At 35.4% G+C, this 10,108-nt stretch overlaps 1 non-coding gene across 1 annotated transcript; it reads left to right on the forward strand.

Annotated features, from left to right (window-relative positions):
* The first annotated feature begins 1,528 nt into the window (after positions 1–1,528).
* Positions 1,529–1,599, forward strand: QC764_0109030. Its single transcript has one exon. It is a non-coding gene; the product is annotated as a tRNA-Asn (tRNA).
* Positions 1,600–10,108: the final 8,509 nt, after the last annotated feature.

Here is a 10,108-nt window from a genome sequence, read left to right on the forward strand (position 1 = left end):
ATATCTACTGTAGCCGTAGATAGAGTATTGCGTAGTATATCGCGAGAAAGCCACTTCCAGTAAATACTAAAAGAAGTTAGGTAACGATATTATAGAGTAATACTAATAAGAAAAGCTGGAGCTATAGGGTATTTAAAAGGATAGTTAGGGAAGATTATAGTATAAGAACTAAGCGTATGTAAAGCTAGGTAATAAGACGGTATTAGTAATGGAGATCTACGTATCGAAGCTCGGAGGATATATAGGTATTATTAAGATTATAGAAAAGATTAAATAGCACTTCGACTAGCTAAGGATTAAGGACGACGTTAAAGAAGCTATCTAGTTATACTATATATACGAAAGAATAAGGGTTACGAGGTATAAGCCTTATAGATTTCTAAAGTTATTACCGGTAGTAAAATAGCTATAGAGTTTAGTTACGATAGACTTTATTACTAAATTACTAAAGTTTAAAGATACGGTAACCGGCGTTAAGTACGATAGTATATTAACGGTAGTTAATAAGTTTATTAAGTAGGTATACTTCCTACCTTATAAGGAAACCTAGTTAGTAAAATAACTAGCGAATATAGTACTACGGTATATTATATTAATATATATATAGCTAAAGGAGTTTATTATAGACCGCGATACTAAGTTTATATTAAAGTTTTAAAGAGCGTTAATAATAAGGTTAGGGGTAGTAAGTAAAGCGTCTTCGGCCTACTACCTTTAGACAGACGATTAAACGGAACGGCTTAACTAAATTATAAAATAATACTTACGGAATTATATTAATTTCGAGTAGGACGATTAGGTTAAACTATTACCTACGGTACAGCTAATATATAATATATCGCTAATTAAAACGACTAAAGTTATACCGTTCTTCGCGAACTTCGGCTACGAGGTAGACTTACGGTAAGGACCTACGGTTAAGGTACTTAGGGCTAAGATTAAGGTAAATAAGATGTATATACTTTACGGTAAGCTTAAGTAAAAACTGGAGTTTATAAGGGAAAAAATACGGAAATACTATAATACTAAAAGGCTCGAGGGACCTCGCTTTAAGGGGGGGGATATAATATTCCTTTCTATACGTAATTTACGTACTAAAAGACCTAGTAAAAAGCTAGATTATAGGAGAGTGGGACTATTTAAGGTTAAAAAGAAGTTATCGGAGATGGTATTCGAATTGGAGCTACCTAGTACGATACGTTTACGGTTATATACCTTTTACATTTTACTTCTAGAACCCGCACTATATATAAGTAAGGCTAATATATAGGTAGTGGCGGAGGACGAAGAAGAAAAGTATAATATAAAAGAAATACTAAATTTACGGTTTAATAGAGGCTAATTAAAGTATTTAATTAGTTAGTTAGGATATCCGGCTATAGATAACTTGTGGGAATTATAGATATACCTTAATTACCTAAATAAGTAAAAAGAATTCTATTAACGATATCCGGACCGACTAAAACCTAAATAAATAAAAAGACTTAGCCCCGGCTTACAGCCAAATAGCTATAAGACGGAGCTAAAAGAACTTCGACGGGAGTCGAATCCGCGCCTTCGATATAATAGTCGACGTACTATACACTATACTATAAGGTTAAAAAGTATAAAGGGGACTAAATATAAGTAGTACTACGCGCTTTAGGTACCTTAGGAAGAGGAAGGCGCGCCATTAGCAGTATCTAGCGTAGTTAGGAAGGAAGGACCGGCTACGTTAGGACCGAAAGAAAGGTTAAAAGGCCAGTCCAGGCCTAAGGAAGGATCTAGGGCGTAAGGAAACTACGGAACGGTATCCTAGGCGGCGTCCGGCCGCGCAGAAGTATCCAGCGAAAAAGTAGGAGGCGCCGCAGCGACAGACTGCGCTACCTGGGCATCCTTCTCCTGGATACCTCGCGCGAAAAGGCGCTTTTTACGTACGCGAAGAGAGCGACGTATTCGTTTTACCCGGATAAGCTAGGTAGTTAGTTACGAAAGTTAGTCTTTAAGCTCTTATTCCTTACGCTCGAATCTATCCTACTCTTCTATCGTTCGGGTTACTATAGAACGGTTAATTACGGTATAGGAAGAAAAGGAAGATCTACCCACGGGCAGAGCCAATATTAAATCTATTATATAGGATCTTACGGCGCACGCACTCGGCGTACCGTAAGGACCCAGGGGCTATAATGCAAGGGGATTCGGCGATAAAACAGGTAGAATACGGTATTACGGTAGAACTACGGCGGCGGATTCGGGAGGAAAGGGCAGAGGCCTGTTTAGTCTTACAATAACGTTTCTACACACGGTTAGACATAATAAAGGTAAGGAGAAAAGGGGAGGAAAAACCTACAATATAGTTAGCAGTAAAAGAAGATTAGGCCGCAGGGGCTTCGGCCTAGAGAGGGAGCATTATGTTACGGTTCTGGAAGATAGTGGGGCTACGAGGGACTAATTAAAACTGGACCGCGCCGTCGAGCGGGGCTCACGGTCCAGAAGGGCAACGGACTAATAAAATGGGAACCGGGGACCGCGGTGGGGCTTACGGTCCACGGTCCGGCATCGGCCAATTAGGAGCGGACCGAGGACCGTCTATAAGTTAACGGTCTACGGTCCACGGGTCTATATATACGGAGGAACTGGCCGGCGTAAATAGACAGTTCTGTAATATGCAATTTAAGCTTGTATTTACGGTATTTAGTATTTACATTGAGATATCTTATTATGCACTATTTAGCTGCACCGAGCTACGATTATTTAGAAGTGCCTTCGACTAGTGTCCCTTTCAGAGGTTCTGGATAGGGGTTCGTTACACTATAATAGATACTTAAAGGTATTATCTAGCGCCTCCTTAAATAGTAATAGTAATTCCCTAGGTATATCCTTATAGTGGTCGGCTCGCCGGCTAAGTGCGTCTACCCTAACGTTCTCCGAACCCTTCTTATAATTAATTTAGAAATTAAATTCCGAAAGAAACTCTAACTATTATATTTACCGCGCGTTAAGGACCTTCGTAATAGTAAAATACCGTAGATTTTTATAGTCCGTATAGATCTATATTTTATATTTAATACCGTTAAAATATAGCCTCTATTCCTCGAATACTTCGATAATAGCGAATAGCTTTTTATCGTAAATTAAATAGTTCTAACGTGCCCCCTCGAGCTTTTTCGAAAAGAAGGCTACCGGGTATAGCTTACCGTTATCGTCTCGCTATCCTAGCTATCTACCGATCGTATAATTTAATACGTCTACCTCGACCTTAAATAGTCGACTGGAGTCTAGTAATTTAAGTACCGGGTCCTTTAAAATAGCCTCTTTTAGCTCCTAAAAAGCTTACTTTTCTTCCTACCCCTACCGGAACTCCACGTCTTTCTTAATTAAATAGTTAAGTAACCGCGCAATACTTACGTACCTACAGATAAATATTCGATAGAAGTTTATAAACCCCAAAAATTCCCTAATATATATTTATAATTACGGCGTAAGCCAGTCCTTAATTACTGTAATTTTCTTAAGTTCTATACGAACTTTATTTAGTAATATTAGATATCCTAAATATACTATCTTCTGTACGTAGAACTCGCTCTTCTCTTTATTAACGGAAAGTCCGGCTCCGTATAGCGCGTCGAGTATCTCTTGTACGTATTGCTTATACTCCTCTAAAGTATATAAGTAGATAAGAACGTCGTCGAAATAATATATTACTATCTTATCGAGGTACTTCTATATAATATAGTTAATAAGAAATTAAAACGTTATAGGTATATTAATTAACCCGAATAGTATTATAAGATACTCGAAATAACTATAGGGTATACGAAACGCTATTTTCCATTCGTCTCCTTCTTTAATCCGTATATAGGCGTACCCGACAAATATATTTAAGTATATAAAGTATTGCGCCCTTATTAATTAACTCCGTAACCTAGATATTAACGGTAGCGGGTAGTTATTTTTCACCGTCTCGTTATTTAGCTACCGGTAGTCTATATATAATCGTAAACTACCGTCTTTCTTCGGTATAAAAAATACGGAATATCCTATTAGCGATATAAACTCCTTAATATATCCTTTCTTTAAGTTCTCGTTTAAATACTTCCGTAGCTCCTTACTTTACTTATTATTAGTATAATAGACCTTAAATAGCCGTAGCTTAACTCCTTCTTTTAACTTAATCTCGTAGTCCTACGGTCCTCGCTCTAGAAGCCCCTCCAAATATTTAGCCGTAAAAGCTAGGTATCCTCGATATTCTACCGGTACCGCCTTTTTCTTACCTTTCTCTATATTATTATAATAAACGTATTTATTAACCTCCGATATCTTTACTAACGTCGTTAACTCTACTTCTTCGATCTTACTGCCTATATTAATAGAATACACTATTACTTCCTATACTCCTTACGGTAGTACCGTAAAGGATATTCGTCCTATACTCTACTCCGTACGTACTCCTAATCTTCTATCGTTAGTTAAATACTTTTAAGGCTCTCCTAGTCGTAGGTAGCTACTATCCCTTTAATCGATATCTAGGTTATAGTCTTTATACTATAGTTACCCTAGGATTATATCCTTCGAGGGTCCTATATCTATAATATCGAATATAATTAATATCGTTTTTCCTTCGACTATAATATCTAGAGGTAATATCTCCCTATAGACCTTTTACGTAGGAAATAAACCTTATATAACTATCTATTCCTTCTTTTTTTTCTATAGTATACGGGCTTAATATACGAACTATAGCAAAATTAAGTTCGTCTCCGCACTACCGTCTACCAGTACCACTGCCTAGAGATCCCTCTATCGTATAGTAACCTAGAGGCATTTATCTTTCTTACTTCCTTCCTATACGGTAGCGACCTTACTAACGAGCGCCGGATCGTTATCCTATACCTTTGCCTTACGCTAATACTTACGAAAATACCGTTCGTAGTCCGTTAGAGGTTACCGGCCCCCGCGAAAAGCCGCAAGTCGTTTCCTAAGCGGTTATATCGTTTAAGAGCGTCCTCCTACTCCGTATTAGCTAGCTACACGAAGTCCCTTAACCATATCCGCCTAACTTCCTCCTATCTTCCGTCTTTTACTTCCCTAGCATTTCCTCGTATCTATATCCGATAGCGGTTCCTCTACTTAGTCGTCTACCTAAGCATCTTCGCCTAATAATATTACTTAACCTTTTCCCGTAAATATATAGCGTAGTCTAGGCTTAAGTACTATCCTAATACCACTTTCTCCTACGAGCGTACGCTATTATCTATATTCCAACCGTTTATATATTCGACGTAGTACCTCGTATACCTTAGTACGATCTATATAACTTAAAGGCTATCCTTTAGTTTAACCGGGTCCTAAACCTTCTATAAAACGTAGTCGTTTAGGTCCTTCTATTAGGCCTTTTCCCATCGGGCCATAATCCTTTTAACTAATTATAGTTTGCCCTCCTTATCTACCTTACGTACCGGCTAGTAGCCGTATAGCGACTTACTTTAATAGTACTCTATATATCCGTATATAATATACTAAAACTAAAGTACTTTTTAATACTCCGGATACTTAAGATAAAGCTATACCGTATCTCCCTTATAGGGTATATACTATATAGGTATTAGTATATCCTTTAGTAACTTCGCGATCCTAATACTAGCGACCTTCCTGCCTTTCTAATACTCTTCCTAGCTTTTATATAAAAGCTTTATAGGCTATAATATATCCTATAAAATAGTAATTCCGTATTTACTATACTACCTCTTTAGTATCGTCTATCTAGTAGGTCCTTACGTAAAACCCTCGTCTTTAGTAACCTCCGTAGTAACTTCCGTAGCAATCTATATTAGTTAATTCTATAATACCTATATTTAAAGATCTTCTTCCTTGTGCTCCGCCTTTAGCCTTTCTAGGGCTTCCTTTACCTCCTAGAACTCTATATTTTCTTATCCGGCGTACTAGTTAAAGTCTTCCTCGGAGCTTACCGCTCCGCCTTACTAGTACCCGATAGCTACTACCTCTATAACCCTCGGTCCTTTCGATATAGTAGTTAATGCGATCTCTTTCTTTTATCCGAGCCGTTTAAGTACCTTACAGTCCTTTTTAAAATGTCTTGCTTTACCGTAGTTAAAATACTTAAGGTTATCTTTACCTTAGCCCCTACTTTATAGTCTTTATTACTATATAGCGTCGACCTCTATCGGTCTTACGTATATAGTACCGGAGTAGCTAATATTAAGGTATTTTCTCTTTTACTTATTATTAAGACAGTTATTACCAAAATGTTTTTTATTATTATTATTACCGTAATAACCTTTATTACCTCTTTTCTCTATACGCCGCTAAAATTACCGATCGTCGATCCGAATAGCTATAGCGATATACTTATTAATAATGTTAGGCCTTAACTCTTTATATAACTTATCTTTTATTTTTTCCTTAAGGCTATTATAAAAGAACTATATTAATCCTTTATCGTTAATAGTACTACGTAGGTTATCGATCTTAAATAAAGCCGCGTAGTTAGCCGCTAAGCGCGTTTAGTATAGGTTTACGAGCCTCTCCTACGCACGCCTTACCTTATTATACTCCCTAAATACTTCCTTAAACTTAGTCTTAAAGATACGATAGCTCTCGAAGTATTTTACGGTAATCTTCTTTTAGTCCTCCGGCTCCTACTCGTAGTAATTATTAAGGATAGGCTTAAACTACGCGAGAGCCCTATCCTTAAGTCTAATAGCCGCGAAAATTATTTTTAACTTTTCGTTAGTAAATTAGTTTAGGTAATAACGAAAATAGGTTTTAAGCTAGATTAAGAATCCTCTAAGCTCTGCCTTTCCTCCTCTATAGCGCTCCGGTATTAGGAATTTAACGGTTAACTTAAGTATAATCGTAATAGTAATAATCTGCTCCCGGGTCTACTAAGCCTTTTCCTTAAGCTCCTTAAGGCGCTTAACGACCTATTCTATAGTAATAAGTGCAGGTCTAGTACTAGTAGAAGGTCCCTCGCTGCCTAGGCTAGGCGGGACGCCTCCCATCTAAATATTCTCAGGTCCGGCCATAGTGGTAAAAAGACGCCTTTAACTTATCCGTAACAAAGTTAAAGTAAATATGTAACGTATAACGAACCCCTATCCAGAACCTCTGAAAGGGATACTAGTCGAAGGCACTTCTAAATAATCGTGGCTCGGTGCAGCTAAACAGTGCACAATAAGATATCTTAATATAAATACTAGATACCGTAAATACAAGCTTAAATTGCATACTGCGGAACTATCTATCTATATAGCCAGTTCCTCCGTATATATAGACCTCGTGCCAAGCCCTAATCATAGTGATCATTCCGCTTATTCTTAATGATCGTAATAATCGCTATGATCCTCCATAACTCCCTATTAGTTGTATTGCCGCGATCACTGTGTCTTCCCAGTCTGTTGCCCATAATCGCGTAGCCTTGCCCTAATTGGTCCTACTAGCGATTATTTGTGCGTCTTGTGCCCCGCACACGGTCCGTCCTGCCTGTTGGCTTAACTGTAACAATTAATTCCACGACGACGGATTATAACTCGTATTAGAAAGCCGCGAGCCGAATTTTAAAAAAGACCTTTATAGTAGTATTACAAGATAGTTGCCGGAGCTATAGTATTAGGAAACTAAAGTACTTTAATAATAAAAGTTCGATAAATAAACTTTAAAGGAAAGGAATATTAAATAGTTATAGTAATTAATTTAGGAAGTTCGATTAATATCGTAAATCCCTCGTTCGTAAATAAAACGAGGATACCGTAAGTTATAAAAAAGTATTATATAGAATAAGGACCTACGAAGGGTAAACGGTTAGTTATAATAGTAAAATTAGTTTATAAAAAATAATATTTTTAATTACGATAAACGACGACCCGCAGGAAGTAAACGTCGATATTTTACTAACCGGACCTAAGTATAATATAATCTTAAAATATTTATAGTTAAAGAAGTATAATCCGGATATAAACTAAGAGAATAGTTATTTTAACTCTAGGCTTAATACTAAATAGGTAAATAGAGTTAAACTAAATAGAGCTCCTAAGTGCCTAGAGGGATAAAAAAGCCTCTACGAGTATACGAGATATACGAGCTACGATAAGCCGATATTAATTAATAGAGGAAATACTAAAGAAGGACCCTCGTATATTAGAGAATTAAAAGGTTAAGTAATATATATTAAATTAGAAAAGCTAGAGGAAGACTCGAGTAACCATTCGAGGTATAAGCCTTTTAAGGAAAAGGAGGACCTTAATAATATTTCGAAAGAATATTATAGTTTTATAGTCTTTAAATATAAAATAAAGAACGAGTTCCCTAAGAGAACTTCTTTCGATTATAAAATCCAGTTAAAGGAAGGAGCAAAGTTACGATACTATAAAGTATATTACCTAGGTCCATAATAAAATAAAGCTTTATAAAAGTATATTAAGGAGAACCTACTAAAGGGGTTTATTAGAGAATTATAAAGCGAAGTAGCTTACCTTATTTTATTTATACTTAAAAAAGGAATAATAAATTTAAGGTTTATAATCGATTATCGATAATTTAACGAGGAAACGATTAAGAATAGGTATCCGCTACCGCTTATTAGGGAGATAAAGGATTAACTAGTAGGCGCCTAATGGTTTAGTCGACTAGATCTTCCGATAGCCTTTAACTATATCCGGATTAAGGAAGGAGATAAATAAAAAATAACTTTTAGGACTCGCTATAGATACTTTAAATACTAAGTTATACTATTTAAACTTACTAACGCCCTTACGATATTCTAAAGTATAATTAATTATACCCTATACCTATATCTAGATCGATTCGCCTTTATATACCTAAACGATATTTTAATTTATTTGAAGACCCTTAAAGAATATAGATAGTACGTACGATAGATTTTATAAACACTATAGGATATAGGACTCTCGGTAAACCTATAAAAAAGCGAATTCCACGTATAAAAGATAGTCTTTTTAAGATTCGAAATTATATTAGAAGAGATCCGTATAGAACTAACTAAGATTACGGTAGTCCGGGACTAACCGACACTAATAAACTAAAAGGAAGTTAGAATATTTATTAAATTTATTAACTTTTATAGATTATTTATTAAAGGATTTAAAAAAATTATAAAACGGTTATACGAATTAACCGGCGAAAAAATACTATTTAAGTAAAAATAATAATAATAAAACGCTTTCGATTAATTTAAGGACGCTATTAGTAGCGAACCCGTACTATAAATGCTAGACTTTAATAAACTATTTTATATCGAAACTAATACGTTAGACTTTATTATTAGAATAAAGCTCTATTAATACTTTAACGACGGCCGATACCCGGTAAAATTTATTTTAAAAAAGATTTCTAGACTAATACTTAACTACCTAATCCACGATAAGGAACTTATAACTATTATCGAGGTATTTAACGAATAAAGACTATATTTTAGTAGGACTAAGGAACTAGTAAATATATTTATAAACCACCGGAATTTAAAATACTTTATTACGAAGGAATTAAATCTAAAATAAATATAATAAATAGAATTCCTTACCCCCTTTAACTTCCGTATCTATTATATTAAAGGAAAAGAGAACGCTAAAGCAAACGCGCTTAATAAAAAACTAGATTATAAGGGTAACGAAAAGATCGATATAGCCCCTCTCTTTAAAGAAAAAGACAGGATACTAGAATATACTATTTAGATTTAGGAAGACTACGTAAGGATTTATTATACCGAGTAAAAAAATTACGAGTTCTAAGTTAAATAATAAAACGTTAACGAGGATAAAATATAGGAACTAAGTCTACGGGCCGGGCCCGACGATAACGACTTAATATAGTATAACGATAAGGTTTACGTACTAGTAAATAAGAGATAAAGGTGTATTACGAAACTCTATAGCGATAAACTCGGAGGATATTTAGGTATTAGAAAAACGCTTAAATGCGTATAATAGTATTATACATTTCTAAAAATAAAAAAGATCGTGAAAGAAGCGGTAAGAGAATATAAGATATATATTAAAAGTAAAGTAGTAAGATATAAACCCTACGGATTTCTCCAACCCCTTTCCGTAGTAAAACGAGCGTAGGGATCTATTTCTATAGATTTTATTACTAA

Source organism: Podospora pseudoanserina, assembly GCF_035222485.1.
Source record: "Podospora pseudoanserina strain CBS 124.78 chromosome 7 map unlocalized CBS124.78p_7, whole genome shotgun sequence".
In the NCBI taxonomy this organism is placed as follows: domain Eukaryota; kingdom Fungi; phylum Ascomycota; class Sordariomycetes; order Sordariales; family Podosporaceae; genus Podospora; species Podospora pseudoanserina.